Source organism: Parasteatoda tepidariorum, chromosome 1 (genome assembly GCF_982258835.1).
Source record: "Parasteatoda tepidariorum strain Cologne lab strain chromosome 1, Ptep-v5.0, whole genome shotgun sequence".
Taxonomy (NCBI): Eukaryota; Metazoa; Arthropoda; class Arachnida; order Araneae; family Theridiidae; genus Parasteatoda; species Parasteatoda tepidariorum.
The window spans coordinates 94,312,259-94,332,826 of record NC_141755.1 but is presented as its reverse complement, the minus strand read 5'-3'; the positions used below and the strand labels follow the sequence as shown (position 1 = coordinate 94,332,826).

Below are 20,568 nucleotides of genomic sequence, written 5' to 3'. Positions count from 1 at the left end.
GCTCTGTGTTATACGTATCAAAAACTAATTGCTGTGAGTTAACAGAGATGGGTAAAAATGCACTTTAGTACTAATAATAGTACTTTATTTACGTTGCACAAGAGCAGCACAATGGGCTTTTGTTGACGGTTTTGGAAACATTCCTGAGGATGATCTGAAGGTTGTAATTTTGATCCTCTGCAGAGGGAATGGCTTCTCCTCTTTGGTAGCCCGTCGATCTGCGCGCAAAGTTGAGCACTTTACGATCAAACAGTTTAACGAGGACCGATACCACACACCCTCAGTGCCTTCGCTGGCTGATCAAACTAGCCAAGCACTAGCTCGCTGATCGCTACCAGTGATATTTGACTTCGGTGAAAAACGCGCTGTAAATTGAGCAAAACTTAACAATATTTATATTCAAAATCGCATAATGAAACAGTGGTAATTTTTAAAAAGATAGGAAATTTTTTAAAAAGAAAAAGCAATACCGTGTAATTAGCGAAATAACATTGTCATTAGTTCTTTATTTAGACCCGAAGACCGTTAAAATTTATGTTTACAAAAAAAATAAGCCAATTCATATTTACTAAAGCAAAAAGTTACATGCAAAATTCTACAGATAATGTTTACGCTTAATTTTGACTTTAGTTTTTAAATATACATGTTTTAAGTTAATTTATCTTAACCTTAATTTTTCTCTAAAAGTTGCGAACGTTAAAATATTTGTATTCTTTTTAATTTGTTTGCCAGTTTTTTTAATTTTCCATGGTACGCGAGTAAGAGTTTAACAATTTTTGTGTATAGCATACAAAAATAAATAAAATGTTTATTGAATAGTGTATAATAAAACGAAGTAAATCAGTTTTCTATTCTTTGATCATTCTTCCTCCCTTTGATTTCTCAAACATCGATAGCTTAAATGTATGTTGAAGTGACGAGTATATACGCTATTTAGGTTCTTATCAGTCGGATGAGGGACATCTTGTAAGAGATAAGTTGCAGAAAGAAGATTGACGCAACAGTTGTACGATGTTACGTTATAAGGTGAGATGAAAGTTGTTTAACTAAAAAATTCAGATAAGATTACAAAATATTACATATTTGGGATTGCTACAGCTACTTTAAGACGCGTGTTTGAAAAATAAGCACTTTCGTTTGATCTACTTCTTTAAAATTGAAGTACAAGCATAATTAAACTCCCCCAGTATTTTGCAGACAAATGCCCTCTTTATAAATGAAAACGTTTTTTCAATGTAGGCTTCGACACCTGTTGGAGTCTATTGAATAAATAAATATCTATCTTTTGTTTGATAAATTATTTTTGCTTGGTTTGCTGCGTCTGTTGTCAGTGGAGTAAATATAGTTTGTCTATGGAAAGAACTTCCCTCGCCACAAAGTCTGAGGACGTCTGCTGCTATGGCAACAAGAAACAGTAAAAGACGGGAGCTTCTCTTTCCCCTGGTTCCCTTTCTCCCTCTGACTCGAGCTAAAACCTGCTTAAATATTGACTTAAAGCCCTTACAAGAAATAATTAAACCTCGTAACAATAGTCACCGCCACTATACCAGACGAATGGAGAGGGAAGTTAGTTCCATAGACAGACTGTAACACCCCCGAGATCAGGGGGGGAGCACGAGGTTTGAAGGTGCACTCGTCAGATAAAAATAACACAATGAGTTAAAATTAAAAACACTTTTTATTTATAAACAATTTTTAGTTTACTTTTAAATAGTAATAACACTTAACTAAACTTTGAATATAATTACTATAAGTTAGTGGGATTTCTCTTCTTATAATTAAAAAAAAAAAAATTCATTTCAATATGGTAAGTGTGCAACAGTGTTTCAATTTATTAATTTAATTCTACTTTTTCAGTTTCTTAAATTAAAATAAAATTAATGATTTTTAATATCAGAATATCTCTTCACCATAGTGATTTTGTTTCTTTTTATAATTTTAAACTTTTTATGGTAAGTCTAAGATAAGGAGCTGCTAAGTCTGTTGTCAAAATTTCATGTCATCATGACTCATATGACGCCCTGCACACCCCTACAAAGAGCTGAACCTACAACATCGAACTACAGCTGTTAGGCACTTCCAACCATAAAACTGACTAAATTTAAAAAATTTAAGCGTTCTGTTTCCGTTCTAGTTCTGCTATACTATCGTGCAAGAAAGCTGAAATTGCACACCAATAATATTCTACTTGATGAACATCTTATTATGGTAGTAGAATATTGCACAATATTACAGTTTAACGACCATTAAATATTTTCCACGGTTAAAAACATTACCAAAACATAACATACTATTCTATATTCATTACTATTTTTTTTTCTCGCTGAAGCTCAAAATTTTTTAGGTTCAAATATAATTTTGAGCAACCAATTCATTAAAACTGAAGAGAGGATGCTGTTAATGACAAAGGAGCAGGCGGCTAAACTTTTCTACTTTTAAAATAAATTATCTTTTTTTTTTCCCTCGTATGTTTGATTATATGTAATGGGAGCTAATGATTTATTGTAGTTAACTCTAAATAATAATTAGTGTTATAGATTATAATTCTTTGCTGTTGTGTGGTTTGAACTACGAAAAAAAATAGAGTTTTTAATTTGCATTCCTCATCACAATCGTAAACAATTGTGATTTAAAAAAAAGGATTTTTTATGTCTTTAATTTACATTCGTAAAGGACTAATACATTTCTTGGAAATTTGGTTAATATAATGTTTTTCAAAATCAACAGACACATAATTAAGTTTCATCCTTAAGTATTTTGAATGAAACAACACTTCGCATAGTGAAAAAGTAATAACATGAATCAATATATCTCTAATTATTCCTAGATTTTAAGAAGGGAAAAAAAAAGCTTTGTCGCTAAGCGAAAGAAAGGAATTTGAAGAAGGAAAAAAAAAAGCTAATTTCATAATTCGAAGATTCTTTTTCTTTCGAAAAAAAGCTTATAGCTATTAATCTCTTTACATCAATATCACATCTTATCTCAATACTTGCGTCGCAAATATCCTTGAAATTTGAAAAAGTTATCTTTCAAGATTAATTAATTCTTCATGATTCATCATTTCCGACTTCAAATTTGAAACCCATAATTGAGCTGATTATCTTGAGTATAGTTTTTCTTCTTTTTTTTTTTTTTTGTTGAAAATACTGTATCTAAGAGAGAACGCTACAGTAACTGGTATGAAAAATAAATAAATAAATAAAATAAAATAAAATGGCATAATTAAATTGCATTAGTACGTGTACGTTATTTTCTAATTTATTTAAATACTTTATCAAAGAATGTCTTTAAAACTAAACGCGTGTATGATCCAAGGTAAGGGGACCAGACGCCCTAAAATATTGAGGACCTCGAATTGCATTGATTATTCTCAAATTCTTTCATACTCCTTGAGGACAAGAAGTGTTTCTAAATTTTAACACGCGTTCTCAAATGTTCCTGAATTTTTTCGAAAACTTTTTTTTAAATACATGAAGTGAAACATCAATAAAAAAAATCAGAAATGTTCCAGTTTTTTTTAACAAGATAGTCTTGTCTTATAGCGAATACAAACGAAAAGCTAAAATACACCATGTAAAGCTGAAAACGCAAAACTAGTCTTAAAATAATAAACAAATTTTAATTTAACAGAATATCATATGATACTGCTTGGTAATGAAATCAAGTTTGATGAAAATGGCTTTGTACCTGATATTAGTTATCAATTATAAAAAAAATTTTTAGTTGTACTTCTAAATCAAAATTTTCCGTAAATATATGGCGCACTCAAATCGTAATATTTTTCGACAACACTCAGCTGATTAGACCTCAATGTTTATAAATCAGTGGGCTAGATCAATGGGCTGTTTTTGCAAAAAGAATTTATTTCCACTATTCTTTTTTACTGAATGGCAACAGAATCGAACCCAAGAATGAGATAACATTTTGGAATTTACAATTATTTCTTTCAGATTAGTGCTTCCGGATAATGTTTTTTTTTTTCTTTTTTTTCAATAAAATGTTTACTGTAGAATCATAATAATAAAATAACAATTCTATATCTAAAAAAAAAATCATTGATCGTAAGTTGAGTCAAACCCACTTAATTTTAACAATAATATAAACCACTAAAATTGTATTACCTTTAATCTGTTTAACTAGTCAGTTTTTAATCGTCCATCACTCAAAATTTTTGAAAATATAGATAAACCAGATCTCTAAACTTTGATTTTGACGAAAAGAACAATTCTTATGGCTTTTCTTCACTAAATTTTCAGACTAAAATTTCCTGCCCTTTAAAGGGTTGAAGGTTGGATGTTTTGGAGGGTACCAAAGGCAAACAACATTTCAGACTCTAAAAAAGCTGATCATATGATGTAGTAAACTAGGTCTGACGGCTAAAAAGAAAGAAACATCACTGGAGTGGAATACCTTAAGTAGGGCCGTGTTCCCTTAAAAAACCGAGATAATGGCATAACATACAAATGTTAAGCTAATCAAACGATTTATGTTGTAAAACAAGAGTTCCGCAAATTCTTTAAACTCGGGATTGATGCCCAGTGCCCCCTCCATGCCATTAGACAACATATAGAAGCAAATAATAATAAAATTCCAGTAATTGACAAAAACAAGTGACAAAAGCACTGATCCCTCTTATGATCAAAACTATCCCCCCCCCCCTCTTCCACCACCGTAGTTAAGAATCGGTGTTGTAAACTAAGTCCGACGAAGAAAAGAGGAAGTATTACTAGGGCACCTCGGAGTGCCCTAGTATTCGGAGTTTTTATCGCAGAACCAAACGCTTTCCCTTACAAAAATTTAAGGTGTTTTGAGCTGTCAAGGTTGATTTGAGGTTTATTTGAAGTTGACTTCAAAAACAACCTTAAAAGATCAACCTCCCAAGGGGTATAATCAAGGTATGTGAAATTGTTTAATTCACACTTGAGGTTGGTTTTAGGTTGATGGAAATCTACTTAAGAGCAACCAAGTTTTGAGAGGTTATTTTTGAGATATACTGGTTATTTTTTCGACACTTCAGGCAAATAAGTATATTTGAGATGTGAATTTTATCACCCAATCTCAACTAATAGTATTGCTGAGTTATAAATGAGGTTGATTTTATGAGGTGTAAATTGAGGTTATTTTTGCTGCAAAACATAACCTTATTTTCTACCTGGAGTCCTTTTTTTTTTTTTTTTTTAACATTCGTCAACCTCAAAAATACTATTTGTAAGAGTTACGATATTAAATACCTTCGATCAAACGGGAAAAAAAGGAAAAATCAGTAGCGCCTGAAGAGGCTAAATGTAGAGGACTTTACTTAGTAAGGCGAGGTCTGACGAAAAAAAAAAAAGAAGAAAGATCACTGAGACAGCGCGACCTGAGGAGGCCGGCCCAAATGTAAACAAAATTACGCTCCCCAGAAAAATCTAACTGTGTTGTAAATTAAATCTGAGGGGTGACGACAAAATCTCCACTCTTTCTAATAGAAATTTCAAAAGAAAGGCGATTTTAAATTTTAAAAAAATAAAAATCTCGTACGCACTAAATGAACATGAAATCTACAACACTATTACATCATGCATGGGAAAATTCTTCCTGCTTCAAAACAAGCAACTATCAGACTCTTAACATCGTAGAGTAATCTAACCATCGTAAATCATCGAAGATAAATGGATGATCCGTGTTATGAAACTAAAGTATCATTCATTGACCTCGGAGCTTGTTTTTGAACAAATTCAAACTTCATTCAGAATAAAAGGAAGGAAAAAAAATACACGCTAGTTTTATCGAACTTCGAACTAGATATAAATTTTATGGAAATCAATAATACTTGAAAACAGAGTGGGGGGGGAATAAAACGGAACGACGACAAAATAACTTTACAGAATCCATGACTGATGACTCCATGTGACAGACTTTCTAGAATTGATGACACATCAAACATACCACCACAAAAGATTAAGCATGATAATTTATTCATTAATTTTTTTTTACATTTTTTACCTACACTAAACCGACTTTTACATTCAATGTATTATCAATTTACAATAAGTGTTTAATGCACATATGATTATGACGCATAGTTAGTATTAAAAAAAAAAAATTCCTTCAAATTCTTAAAGAAAGAATGCGCGAATGGAACACTCAACATTTTTGTTCCATTACGTAAGCACTGCTTCTTCATCATACACAAAGCTATTAGCTACGTTCTCCATTGTAAGAACATGCTAATCTGAATAGTAATAGAATGTTTAAGAGAAAAAAGAGAGGTAGGCATACGCACATAATCGTCTGATGCTAGTAGGTCAAATTACCTCTGTAATGTATACAAAAACAAAATATTTCTTAATACTAAATATCTTCTGATGTTTTTATTCCGTGGTTGTTGGCAGCATATTTTTTTTCTTATCTTCCAATTACACAATAGTTAAGAGCAATAAATATAAACCTGATAATTTGTAACATTCGAGCACAATTATCTCTAACTTCATCTCTTTTAAGATAAAATGTTGCCACTATAATTTAATTATCATGCAAACTAATGCGACTTGAAAAATTGACACCGTCTTGAATGCACATTCTTATACGGATGATATAGTTGGCATTATTTACATTAAAAATTATTCATGTATTGTAGGAAAAACAAAAGTGGAAGGGGAAAAAAATGTTACGCATAAGAAAGAAAAAGCCAAAAGTCAGCGATAAACTTTTAAATTGAGACTTTTACATAAACCAATTCTATACCGTCCACGGAGTGTTCGGAGCGCACCAATCGAGATTTTTTCAGAAATCATCTAGCTGCAAATACTGAGGCAAAAGCCAAACGGTTCAACATCTAAATTCTCGACACGCCGGGGGAATCATATTAACATCAGGGAACCAATCGAAAAGTGGTGCAGAACAAAACAACAGCAACAAATCATAAGAGAAATTATTAAAAGCACACTAGAAGATACCATTACAATGGACGATCCGATGGACCCTATACACTTAGGTTAACTTGATGTCTCCCCTCAATACCCTGATCTGCCAATCCACTTCTATTTTAACGCGTCATTCCCATTTTATATTTTTCAAACTTGAGCATCCTGGGGGACTCCGTTGGTCTTCTGTTCTATCACCTCAACACTAATTTTAATTCATCTTGATGTTTTTACTCACTTGTATATTCGCTTTTAGCGTTTTTATCAACAAAAATAGACGGGAAAGGAAAAGAAAGGGTTTTTTTTTATTTTTTATTGTATTCATATCTTTAATTGAGATGTTTATATCTTGTAACTACTCATTATGTATTGTAACACATACTGTATTCTCTGTAACTTTGTTGGGGTCTTCAATACTATTGTAATTTGGCTCAGTATAAGGGTGGGCCGTCGGCTTTAAGCACTGTAAGGCGGCCCTCCCAGCTGTTGGCATATGACTCTTGTATTTTATGCACTTTTTGCTTTTTATGTTCTTTTCTGTTTTTACTTGGTTTTAATAAACATTTACCCGTATGCCCTGAATTGGGGCAGGTCGGGGTAAATATTTTCATAAGAAAGAAAAAGGATAAATTCGTTCAATAAAATGGTGACAAAAATTTTCAATCGGTTGCACAAAATTTTCGAAACGAATTTCTTTATTATTAACTCCTCAAAATTAGTTTTTAAGAGATAAATCAAATTTTAAACAATAATTTTCGAAATTAATAAAAAAAAAATTTGGAATTCATTTTCAGAATTAATTTTGTAATGAAATTGCCACGATCAATAATAATTCAGCAATTAATAAAAATACAATAATTTACTATAATTAACATTTACCTAAGTAATTCAGGTGGATAAGTAATAACGCAGATGATTTTGAAAATTATTACGAACTGCAAATTATCGCAATTAAAAACAAATGGAAATAAAATTTTGAAAAAGTGGTATTGATTAAGAAAGTTTTTGAATATTTTCAAATTGATTAATTTATTTATAAATAAGTCTATTCACCGCTTCGCCCATTTACTAACGGTGTCGTAGTTGTTTCATCCTCGGGTCCAGGTTTTCATTTTCCCTCCCCTTCGACTCAAAGCCTCATATGATTCTACTGCTTAGCCCGTAAACTAGCTTGGCGCGATTATCGCCGCTCTTACACAAAATGTTTATTGCCGATGAAACTTATAGAATAAAATATATAACGAGTGTTCTTCCTCACATTTGGGTGGTGCGCTTGTAACCTTTTCAGCAATTTCTTGGGGGAAAAAAAGACTGCAAGATCATGTACTTACTTTGTTTGAAACTGAAAGGGGAACTAACAGTATTATGTTTTCAACAATCAAGAAGTTAGAGACATGCTTCTTTAAATTTTGTTTTTAAAAATTATATTTTTTAAAATAAAAGTTTGTTTTTTAAAAGAAATTTAATAGGAATTTCTTGTTTTTAAAAATATAAGCATTCTTATTGAAGGAATTTTTATTTTTAATAACAATATTTGTAAGTTTAAGGAAATTCTTAATTTCAAAAATCTAAATAGATTTTTTAAAATCATTATTTATTTTTATTACTGGTTGAAGGGAATTATTATTATTATTTTTTAAATATTGCTTTTTTATTTAAAGAAAATCAAATTTTTATTATTATTTATTAGAAAATTCTTATTTTGTTGAATATTATTTATTTTAAAAAAACATTCTTTGTTTAAAAAATATTTAATTGCTTTTTAAAAACCTTATTTCTATTTAAAAACATTATTTTCTATATTTAAATTTTTCTTAAAAGAAATTCTTTATTTTAAAATATAATTTATTTTTTAAAACTATTACTTGTTTGGGGATTTTAATTACATGGTACATTTATAAGTAAAAAATTTTATTTTTTAAATCTTATTTTACTCTTCCTGTTAGCGATTTTTCTAGTAAATTTTATTCAAACATTTATTTGATTACATGATTACCTCTTCTAATATTAATTAATATTTTATATTAATATTTTTAGAATATATATATCTTAATATTTTTAAAAACTATTATCTTCATTTATATCGAAACACAGCTAAATTATGCTAATAAATTTTTAAAAAAACTGTGGTTAAATATTTAAACTTTTAATCAAATTAGACTTTGAGTTTTCTATACATGGGATGTCAAAAACTGTGCAGTGAATACCTCTTGATCTAAGGGTTATAGAAACATGGTTAAAATTCCAAATATTTTTCAAATTAAGTTAGTATCATATAATAGTTATGATTGCGTGACTTGTTTTAGTAAGTTTTTAGAAAAGTAACCTTTTTAAACCTTGTTTTAATGCTTAAACCTAAAATCAGTACGCTCATTAAGTACTTTTATACAATAGTCAGTAAAAAAAGTTTTTAAAAAAAAATGGTAAAGTTTACCTCAAAAAAGAATTAAAAAAATCTTTTATTACTTTCTCACAAAGAAATAGGAGAAAGAAGTCGTCTGCATAACATTTTAGAAACCACAATAAAAACTTTCTCACTAACATGGTTACAAACTTAACTGAACTGCAAACTAATGAAAATTAAATTGAACTTCACTAAACTGAATATTTCAATCTTATGATAAGAGCCATGATGGCTCAGGAAAAGAGCGTTCGCCTTCAAATTAGATGAACAGGTTTCAAAAGCGGTAGACGGATCAAGGGTTAGTGTCCCTTTACCGTCAGCCTAACCATGATATGTTTTTGTGGTTTTCCACTCCATGTAACACAAATACAGATTAGTTCCATCAAAAAGTCCTCGACGAAGACACATTTCTCCCAACACTTGGTTCAGGAGTTCCCTTGTCTTCTGGATTGGGTTCAAAATAACAAGGATACGGAGTTGAAGTGGGACTAAACATATGAAAAGTTTAAAATTGAAATACCTAAGAATGAAAGATTTTTAAATGCAATGGCCTCTTAAATGGATTGCATTATAAAATTTATTCTTATTTGGTTGAAATTATCCAAAGCTAATAGCACTGAAAAATGTATAAATGAAATGCATTGATAGAAAGAAAATAGTTATAATTAATATTTAATTATTTTTACAAAGTTTATCTCGAAGTTGATGGTTGACAGTTAGCAATTTTTCATAAATTTGAAAGAAATAATGAAAATTTTACTTCGATTTACTTTTTTTTTGTTGAAATATTTAAATAAAACTTTCACTTAATAATATGAAGCATATTTATGAAAATTGCTCAAGGAAAATAAGAAAGAATTAAAACACAGAAATCTCAATTAAGTAATAATACTATTTTATAAATTTTGTAAAGTGTATTTTACAGATACTTTGAAGTATGAAAATATTGAAGTTATTTCAGTTAAAATTAAAGTTCGGTTAAAATAAATAATAGTTTTAAAAAAAATCGAACAATTTTATATCATATTCTAAATTTTTAATCTTGTTTTATAATCAGTTAATCCTTTTTTCTTAACTATAAACGAATGGATTTTTAGCAATAAATAAAAATAAATATTATTTCTTCATTTTGACAAGTTTTTTTTTATAATTATTCCCCTAATCAGTCAATTTTGACATCTAAAAAATACTATTTATTAATATACTCTAAAAAAACTATTTGAAAAACTGTTTAAAAAAATAAAAAACTATTTACACATTTATTTCGCCAATCTTCCTATTTCTAAACTAAGAAAATTGTACTACTCATGAAGTGAAATTGTGAAAGTTGCACCTACTAATTTTATTAAGAAATTAAGAAGTTTATTAAGAATTTATTAAAATATTACGACATATCTTGATTCTCACAATCAAAATATAAGTCAGTGAATAAGAATTAATCTAAAATAATACAGCATAAAGTAAAATTAATACTTGACCCATGAACATCATGCGCTTTTATCACGCACTTTTAAATATACGAGTGTTTTACAAAGTTTTGAAATATTAAAAATTCCAACTCACAAAATTTTTTTCCCAATTGAAATTCGAAATAAAATATTCTTAGATCAAAAAATCATGACAAGTAAACAAGCCTTTATTAATATGTAATATTAATATATAGTATAAATAAGGATGTATATAAGTATTTGGATAATGAATTAGAGCTGATAAAAATGAAGTTAAGATTAAGGTATGAGTAAGAATTAGCTTAGGTAAAGCCATATTAGACAGGTCTCTTTAAAAAAAAAAAATTTTTTTTTAGTATGTTTTAGTCTTACTCTGTAATACGAGCTTGATTGTTAATATACAGGGTGTTTATAAAGTCCCGGACCCATTTTGACGTCTAATAACTCATAAAATAATAAAGATAGATTAAAATTAATAACATAAATTGTTAGATAGACTCAAAAAGTTTCATGACCCCTGTCAATGAACTTCCACGTGTGCCCCCTTCGTCGCACGGAGAATATCAAGTCGATAGTCAATTTCACGCCAGGTAGCGACAAGCATGTCGATGTATGCATTCTCCTTAATATCTGCTCGAATAAAACATCACATAGAAAGTAAACATAGCATTGCAATAGTTGCCAAAAAAATGCAATTAATAAGCAGACGATATTTAGAAAAGTACAGATATTTAGACAGGAAAATGAAATTATCTGAAATTAACCACACGTGCAGACGATATTTACAAAAGTAAAGATATTCAAACCTGAAAAGGAAAATATAGGAGTTATTCCATCAATAAATGCCATAAGTTTGTTTATATCTTCATTATTTTATGAGTTATTAAACAGCAAAATGGGTCCGGGAATTTATAAACACCCTGTTATACATACCCTCCAACTGCTACGGAATTTCCGTAGTTTCAGAAATCTTCTTTTCAGACGGTAGCAAAATTAATGTCTTAATATTTAAAAGAAATTAATTTTAGCTTAACTTGTCCACTATTACTAATAAAAGTGCATGTCATATGGCTAGATTCTTAAGTTCTGATAAAAGTTTTATGAGAGATCCATTTGCTTTAAAAATTTCTACTTTGGTTCGCTACCACTAGAAAGAATTATTTTCAAAATCCTCATAAGTTGGAGGGTATGCCTGTATATATAGAATTCAATCAATTTGATTTAAATCAAGCAATTATATTTCATTTAAGTTCAGATTTTCTAATAAAATAATTTAAAAATTTTACCACTGAAACCCTTGTTAAAAATTATAATATTGAAGAAATCTTTACTATTCAAAAAAAGAAGAGAAAGAAAATAATAATAATTTAATAACTGCTCAAATTTGTTTTAAATTGTTTTAATATTTGCTTAAATATTTAAAATAATTCTCATATGACTGTAAAAAAAGAAGAATTTAGTTCGTAATACAAGGTTGATTGCTAATATATAGAATTCGATCAATATACCACTGAACCACTTGCTAAAAATTATAATATTAAAGTGATCTTAACTATTCAAAAAAATTTAAATAATTATTTAAATTCTTTTAAATAATTTTAATATTTGTTTAAATACTTAAAATAAGTCCCATATCTCTGTAAAATATATCAAAAAAGTGAAGTTAACTATCGATTAAATATCTGATGTAAAAATAACTTTAATTGACTGAATGCTTCAAATGATTTCAATCAATGACAATTAAATAAAAAATAAAGAATTAAATAAATTTCTCCAACTTTAAAATGAATATTAATCCAAACCTTCATTAAGTTTATATGCTATGTTTTAGTTACAGAAAATAACATTCTTTGGGAAAAACTGACCAAGTTTTGATGTCCTAAAAAATTTCTTATGAAGTTTTCTTATGATTTCTAGAAAAAAAAATTTAAAAATAAGATTCCTTAGTTTTAGAATTTTTTAAGTACGATGTTCCTCAAAAGAGAATAAATCAGAATTAAAAGAGAATAAATTTTACAAATTATTAATATCGAGTTGCTCAGATATATATTAAATTTAATGCAATAAGTACTATTCATGAAAAAGTATGATATAATTTAATTTAAAGACTAAACCTATTGGGTGCTGCTATGTCGATTGAGAATATTTCTTTTTCTTTCCAATTTCTTAGAATTATTGCATTTAATAATGAACATATAAAGCAGAAAAAAAGATTTTGTAATAAACAAATTGCTTTACTTTTATAGATAATTCCACACTTCCAACCAAAGCTCCCATTTCGGGACAGACGAACTGGGAGTCATTATCAAGTGCTAGTAATAAATTTTTTGAATTAGCTGGTATTAAGGAAAGCTTATTACCAAGCATTTTCTGCAATTAATGTTTTTAGCATTGTGTTAAAAAAAGCGATGGAAAAAAACCCACTATTTTCATATTTTACTTATTTTTATTATAAAAATCGAATACAAATAATTGAACTTCTGGGGTTGTATCTAATATAAGGTTTTTACCCTCTCTTGATGTTTGCACGAAATATAATGTCATAATATATTTAGCCAAGAAAAATAAACGGCTATTGAGGATAAGTTTTGCGATTTGTGGGAAAGAAAGGGATCTACATCTTTTTTTTAGATTAATATTTTGGCAAAATAATCTGCTGCGAACTCGTACGTTTGTGGAATGAGTATTTATAACATCAATTTCTACTTATGATATCGATATTGGAGTGCGATTTTCCATTATTTTGCAGTTTCGATTTCTCGAGCACGCGCAGTTAACTTTTTCAGGAGAATAGGGGTATATTTTTACATTATGAGCTGCCAAGTTGCGATTCCCCACATTGGCGAAATTTGTATCTAGTCCTTGGCATGACAATGACTGCAAACATACACTAACCCCTTTGCCCTACCCAGCCACTCACTTTCAGCGATTGGAAGGGGGGTGACAAACACGATGCGAGGATGAAAACTACATGTAACCTTACTAACAGATCCACTCATTAGTTCTTAGCACGCTTTACTTTCTTTTCCTCAACTTTTTCTTCTTTTTTTTATCTATAATATGAATAATTCTATATTCATAATAATTGTTGTCATAGTGACGCTAATCAATTTATAATATTCTTTTAAAACTAAAACATATTTGTAAAAAACATGTAAAATAAAGTAACTAAACAAACACAAAAAAATCTTAAAATGACAATAGACAAAATATGGGCCGTGGTGACTAGCATGATAGAGCACTCAAATCCCAATGAGGTGTCCCAGGTTCGAATCCCAGCGATTGATGATCAATACGAATTCTGCACCCGGCTTGCACCGACCATAGTACTGTCGTAAAGTATCCAAAGTGGTAGTTAGATCCTCTTGCCATTAAGGCGAATCCTCTACATGTAAAGCAAACGCTGACTAGTTTCATCAAAAAGTCTTCCACGAACGAAAATTTCTCCCAATACTCGATCCAGAAGTACCCTTGTCGTCTGGATTGGATTCAAAATCACAAGGTTACGGAGATGAACGTTGGTAGTTGTACGCTCAAAATTGGGTCGGCTGTTCAACGAGAATTGTAAAATTAAATAGATAAAATATAAAATTACGTCGTTAGTGATACAGAGTTAAAAAGCTATACATCAAACTATAAATATCGGAGCTTTGATTTTTTTTTTAAATATTATTTCTCTAAAATTTAATAAAAAAGATATCTATTTTTACACAGAAAACAAAAACACCAAAATATTTATTGAAAAAAATGGATTTATTGTAGAAAGATTTATTGGATGACTCGAAGCTAAAAATAATGAACGTGAAAACCCGATTACGAAACTGTCTGATGAAAAGCTATTAACCTTTCATGGTCAACCTTCTGCTTCCGCTTTATAAGTAAAGGAAATACTTTGTTCATTTCATTAAGGTGCTACAGAGGCGCTAAAACTAGAAGGAAAATTATCAGAAACTGAAAATGTCATAATTGCTGTGTCAAAAATGTCATAACAAAAAAATCCTAGTCTCTTAAACCGAAAAATTACAGTTGAGATCTTATACGAATTATTTTATGGTGAAAAAATAGATCCTTCACAAATTATTTTGTCACAAAAATAGATATTTAGCAAATTATTTCATCCCAAAAATAAATTATTCAAAACTTATTTATTATTTTCTTTTTTATCATAAAGACGGATTTTTTACGTATGATTTTATTTTAAAGACGAATCTTTCACAAATTATTTTGTCCTACAAATAAAAAACCCTTACACAAAATTCTTCCCTTAAAAAATTTAATCGACGACGTCATTAACTCTGCCCTTGGTGGTCAATAATTAAAAAAAAAAAAAATCAAGAATTAAATCGTGGCTCAAATCAAATCGAAATAAATCATCTTAACCCTGATTTAAAGCAAAATTTTTATAACAAAAATCCTTTCTTTTTTTTACCCACTTAAAAAGGGGAAGAAGTGCAGTAAATAAGAATAGCAAGTTTTTTTTAAGAATTTAAAAATTATATCGATATTTTTTGCAATAATTCCAATAGCGACTTTCCTTAAATAAAAACTTATCCTGCACACAATTGAATATTTTAAGTAAAATTGTTTCAAGGATCAAATAAATTCATAAAACACCTGTAAAGCCGTTCTTGTAGTTCATCTAAAGGTGCAGGAAAAATCCATTCCTTTACAATGCAGTAACATGTTTAGTAAATTCGATTAATCAATTATCTGTAGTTTTAAATTTGCTTCAAAGTTTTTCAACTGCTTACAATTAGTAATTTTTTTTTTTCAAAGAAAAGTTTTTTGTACAGAAATGCTTCAGCAAAATTACGCAATAAAATCCCCTGTAAAACTGTTCTTCTCGCACATTAACTAATAATGCAGAAAAAACAAATTTCCATCCGTTGCGGGGACATGTTTACCGTTTAAACAATTCTTTATAAATATAAAATTATACCGAAAATTTTTCGATGCTTTAAGAGCATGAAAAATCAGGCTAAATTTAGGAAAAATATGAAACAACTCAACAAAATATATTAAAAAGCAGACGACATTTTTGGAACTCTTTTTGATCAATTCAAGTAAAGTTGCTCCTGAAAGATTTTTTTCCATAGAGAAATGTGAATTAGCCGTTAAAGGATGAGAAAAATAAAAAATTACTGAAGGAGTTTGAATTTATTATATCATCAACTAAAGAATTATCATGGTATGGAATCGTCTGAATGGATGGAATTGTTAGTATCGTGTATTAGTTAGAAATCGATATACATATGTATACATATTTTTTTTTTTTCTAACGAGAATATAAAACGTATTTTTAATCTGACATGTAAGGAAACTAATTATTTACAACTCTAAATTAATAGGGGTAGGTATTTCTGAAAGATTATTCCTTATGCTTTGTTAGAATGTTAATTTAACAAAGCTGTCAATAGGAAGAATTGAATCACTGAATGGAGAGGGGGGGGGAGGCAAGAATGATCTCATTTTCTTGTTTATGAAGTAGGCAACAGGATAAGCCTTTTTGATATGAATAGTAAGTATTCTTGAGATTTTCAAGTGTTAAGGGAGATAATTTTACTTGAATGTAAAGAAACATATTTTCATAAAGAAATTTCTCAACCTTTGTTCAATGTAGGTGGTCAGTTTTCTTCCACTCTTACAAGTCATTTTGAGAAATTGTTGTTGCTGATTACTGCATTTCTATTACGAGTGTGAACTGAAACATGAAGAAAGAAAAAATTTTCTTCTTTCTTAAAATTTCATTAACAAATACTATGGTCAGACGTCAGCACTTTCTAATTTATTTTTTTTCTTTCTGCAAAATGAAGCTGACTTTCTTTTTTTTAAAACTCTTTTCGAATTACATCAAAACTAATATACACATTTTTTAAAATTTCTTTATCAGTTAATTATCTTTATAATTTACAAAATACTAATTTCTATTTATGGGGATGAAACGTTTCAATATTAGGATAAAAATTAGAACACTTTTGTTGGCATAAAATATGCATTATTCGGCATATTCACAATAGGAATTTATGTATAGAAAATGTATGCAACATATAGTTAATATTAAATGCCTACACATACACATGAAATTATTTATTCATAATATTTTATTTAAATTGTTTGAAATTGTATTATCAACTACATTTTCCTTTAATTTCAGCTTATTTTGTATAAAACTGAACTCTTCTTTGAAATTAAACTTTATTTGAGTGAAATCTATGTTTCAAAGAAGTTACAAAACGAAACCTGGTATATTCTTTGGTAGAGAGGGATATACATCCACATAACAATGAAAATGATAAGCAATAGCGTCTAAACAGATTTTTATAAGTTTTAAAATTATTTCGAAATGTTTTGCAATTATTTTTATGATTTTAGAATGCAGTTATCGATAAAGATACGAATTCATCTAGTTTCATCAAATGCGAAGTTTTTTACCCTTGACATACTCTGAAATCCATACAGTTGGTAGATTAAGATAATTTGGGGTTTCAAAAATTTGCTGACGATTTAAAAAAAAGTATTATCTGAACAAAATTTCATCATAAGCAATTGAGGAAAGACAAATTCATTTCTTACAGCATTATTTTAATTTTTCAAAATCAAAGTCTTTAAAAATAATCACAACCCGTATCTGCGGAAGTTACGAGAAAAACTATTATTTTTTCTGAGGTAAGACTAAAATTTTAAAGTAATAATAATCGGAAAATTTTAAATTTTAATCAACAACTCATTTCTCACTCAATATTTTTCAAAATACGAGGTAGTTTCTCTTTCCCTTTTGTTATTATAATTATTTTCATTAAAATCATATTCCTTAAAAAAAATTATAACTCTATTACTACTCATTTATCTTGTGATTCAAGAATTATTATTAATAAGACGAATCTTAAGTTTTAGAGCAAAGAATGTAAGCGAAATGTTTGTCAATCCTGTATATGTATTTCATGCAAGAATTTTATAATCATCTGATTTGGGTTTTGCAGACGTCCGCTGTGAGACAATACAGATTTCAAAGAGTCTGCAATAGCGTCAAATAATGATAAAACAGATATAAGTCGACTGATTTCGATTTGTGTGGTCTGTGTTTTCCAGATTTAGCGACGTCCAGATTTAGCGTTGTTTGACAGTACAGATTTCAAAATCTATGATAGCGTCAAATAATAAGTCGATTAGTTTCAATTTGTGATGACATTCAGTTTGAATGACAACTGTCATTATGAAGAACTGGGGAACGCACTTCAGTGGATGCTTGAAGCCCATTCACCTTCAGATTGGTGGGCACTAGCTTGCCATCGAAGTAAAATTGACTTGTGTGCGATGCTGACCATTGCCACATGCATGCCGTTGGTCACGAAATTGTGGAGCCTCAACTTCCATGACTCCTAACAAGCTGTTGTGGGAATATCTTAAACATTAATATTATAATTTGCATTTATTTAGATATAAATTAATTCGTTTTTGATTACGTTAATTAGATCATGGAATACCTATAGCATCTCATTCCTTATTGAAGGATATGGGGAAAATTTGGGGATTCAAATTATTTAAGTTGGTTAAAGCATGTAAAATCGGAAATTTTTAAAATATAATTTCACACAATTTTAAAAATAATTACAATTAGGAAAATTTGGGAAACTAAACTTTTAAAAACAGTTTCCTTGTCATAAATGAGCATTATAGATATAAACATTAAATATTAAGTGATTTGGTTCCAACTTTAACATTCGAATATTTTAAGATAAATTACTGGTAGAACATTTTTCTCTTTTTCTTTATTTAGCATTTTTCTGATTTCCCAACATAACCAATTGATGACTTTATATTTAAATTCGAAATCATATTTGCTTTTTTGAAAGGATAAAAGCTAAATTAATCACTAGAAATAGAATGTATCCACTTAGGTTAAACATAAATGCTCCATACGAAATCATTGTCAATAGAATGCTATTGTAGCTTTTATTTTTTAAAAAAATATCGTTAAAAAAAGTTTTAATACTAAAACTGATACAGGCTTAAATTGATATAATTTATCAGCGCCTGACTACCCAGTTAGAAAATTATTTAAGCTCGTAAAATTCATTCTTTATGATTCAAGTAAGTACCCGATTGTAAAACTAGTATAGTTCCAGCAACTTTATCATTTAATTGTAACAGCGGCACAAATAAAAACAATTTCGTAATTGTTATCACAAAACCATTGTCAAGAAAATTCGATTGAATGATAAAGAATACAAGCGTTATCTGACATCTTCATGTTAAAGTAAGGTAGTGACTAGTGAAGTCAATTTTAAAATGATAAGAGAGTGATAAGACTCTTGATAATTATCACCCTGAGACCGCTAAGCCTGATCGAACCTGAACAACCATTTTATGAACAATCATTTTATATTATATATATAAGTAAAATCAAAAGTAAACTTAAACTGTCTTTATCAACGAAGCTCAATGTTTGATCTAGTCGGTAAGACATCTGTTTTAATGCTGCAAACCAGCATGCTGATAAAACAAGAGCAAGAACCTAAAACGGAGGGAATTAATTCATCTTCGTTTTCATTGACTATGATGATTGTCATTAGCATAACTGCTACTTGTTAGCTACTGAAAAGTAAAGTAGATACCAGTTCACTACAAGCTAGCTATGTTGTGATGAACTTAAACGCTAGAAGCAAATATGGGTTATTACTAGTTGCAAATACGGGTAGTAGTAGTCTGGTAATAGCAAATATGGGTTATTACTAGTAGCAAGCACGACAAATTCTTTTTAATATTTTAGTTATCTAAATTTAATTCTGATACTCTAATACGCAATATCACAATTTTTAATAGTTCAGTATAGCTGAATTGGTTTCTTAATGGTATTACATACTGAAATAGAACGACTAGTTTGGACATTTGTTTAAAAAAGAAGAAGGAAAAAAAACATGTTATACAAAATTTTCTAAAAATCATTAATGATTTATAGCTAGTAATTTTACTAAAAGAGAAAATGGTTGCTACAAAAATTGACAAAATATCATAATAAAGTTAACTGAATATCTCGAATTTGTGAATATTTTCTTATTTATTTAGGTTCATTCAATGATTTTTCCTTCAAACTATACTCACACAAGCATAGTATGATTCAATTATATACAAATATCAGTATATTCAGTTATATACAGTTAGTCTAGCTTAGAAAATGAAATTATCTACTTAACAATAGAAAATAAAATTAATTTTTTCTTTTATTTTGTGTTCAGGGCAGTGTCGAAATATTAGCAAAATAGGAGAGTATCTAGTTAGAATATGATTGTACTTTAACCTGTAAAATAATTTTATAATGCTTTTAAAAATTATATTCCCGGTCTTATTAATTAAAATTCTTTTCTTTTCATAGTTTTACAGATGAATAATTTTAGGCCCTATCGAAATAAAATCCTTGCTGTAATAAATATAAAACAACTTTCGACAGACAGTAAAAAAAGTATTAAGACTATTTAAAAATCTAACAAAACTTTTATCAGAAAAACTTTTCACCTCGAACATATTTTTCAATGAAATAAAATTTAAGTTATTGAAATTCATTCGTTCAATAAAGTTAACAACACAACTTTAGTAGATAAAATAATCAAATTCCAACCAATAGTCGAAATAAAATAGAAAAAGTTATCTATAATCTATTAAATTGAAATAAAATTCCTTCTAATATATTCAAATAATGTCTCATTGATAATATCTTTCTCAAAAAAGAAAAATTATAATAAAAATTTAACTATTGACATAAAAATAATCATTTTGAAATAATTGTTTTATCTTTAACAACGTTTTGCGAGCT

The 20,568-nt window shown here is 28.7% G+C and overlaps 1 protein-coding gene across 10 annotated transcripts in view; it reads right to left on the bottom strand.

Annotated features, from left to right (window-relative positions):
• LOC107441410 (amidophosphoribosyltransferase) overlaps window positions 1-20,568 on the bottom strand; it is a 36,974-nt gene that overhangs the window by 16,024 nt on the left and 382 nt on the right. The window lies entirely within an intron of this gene.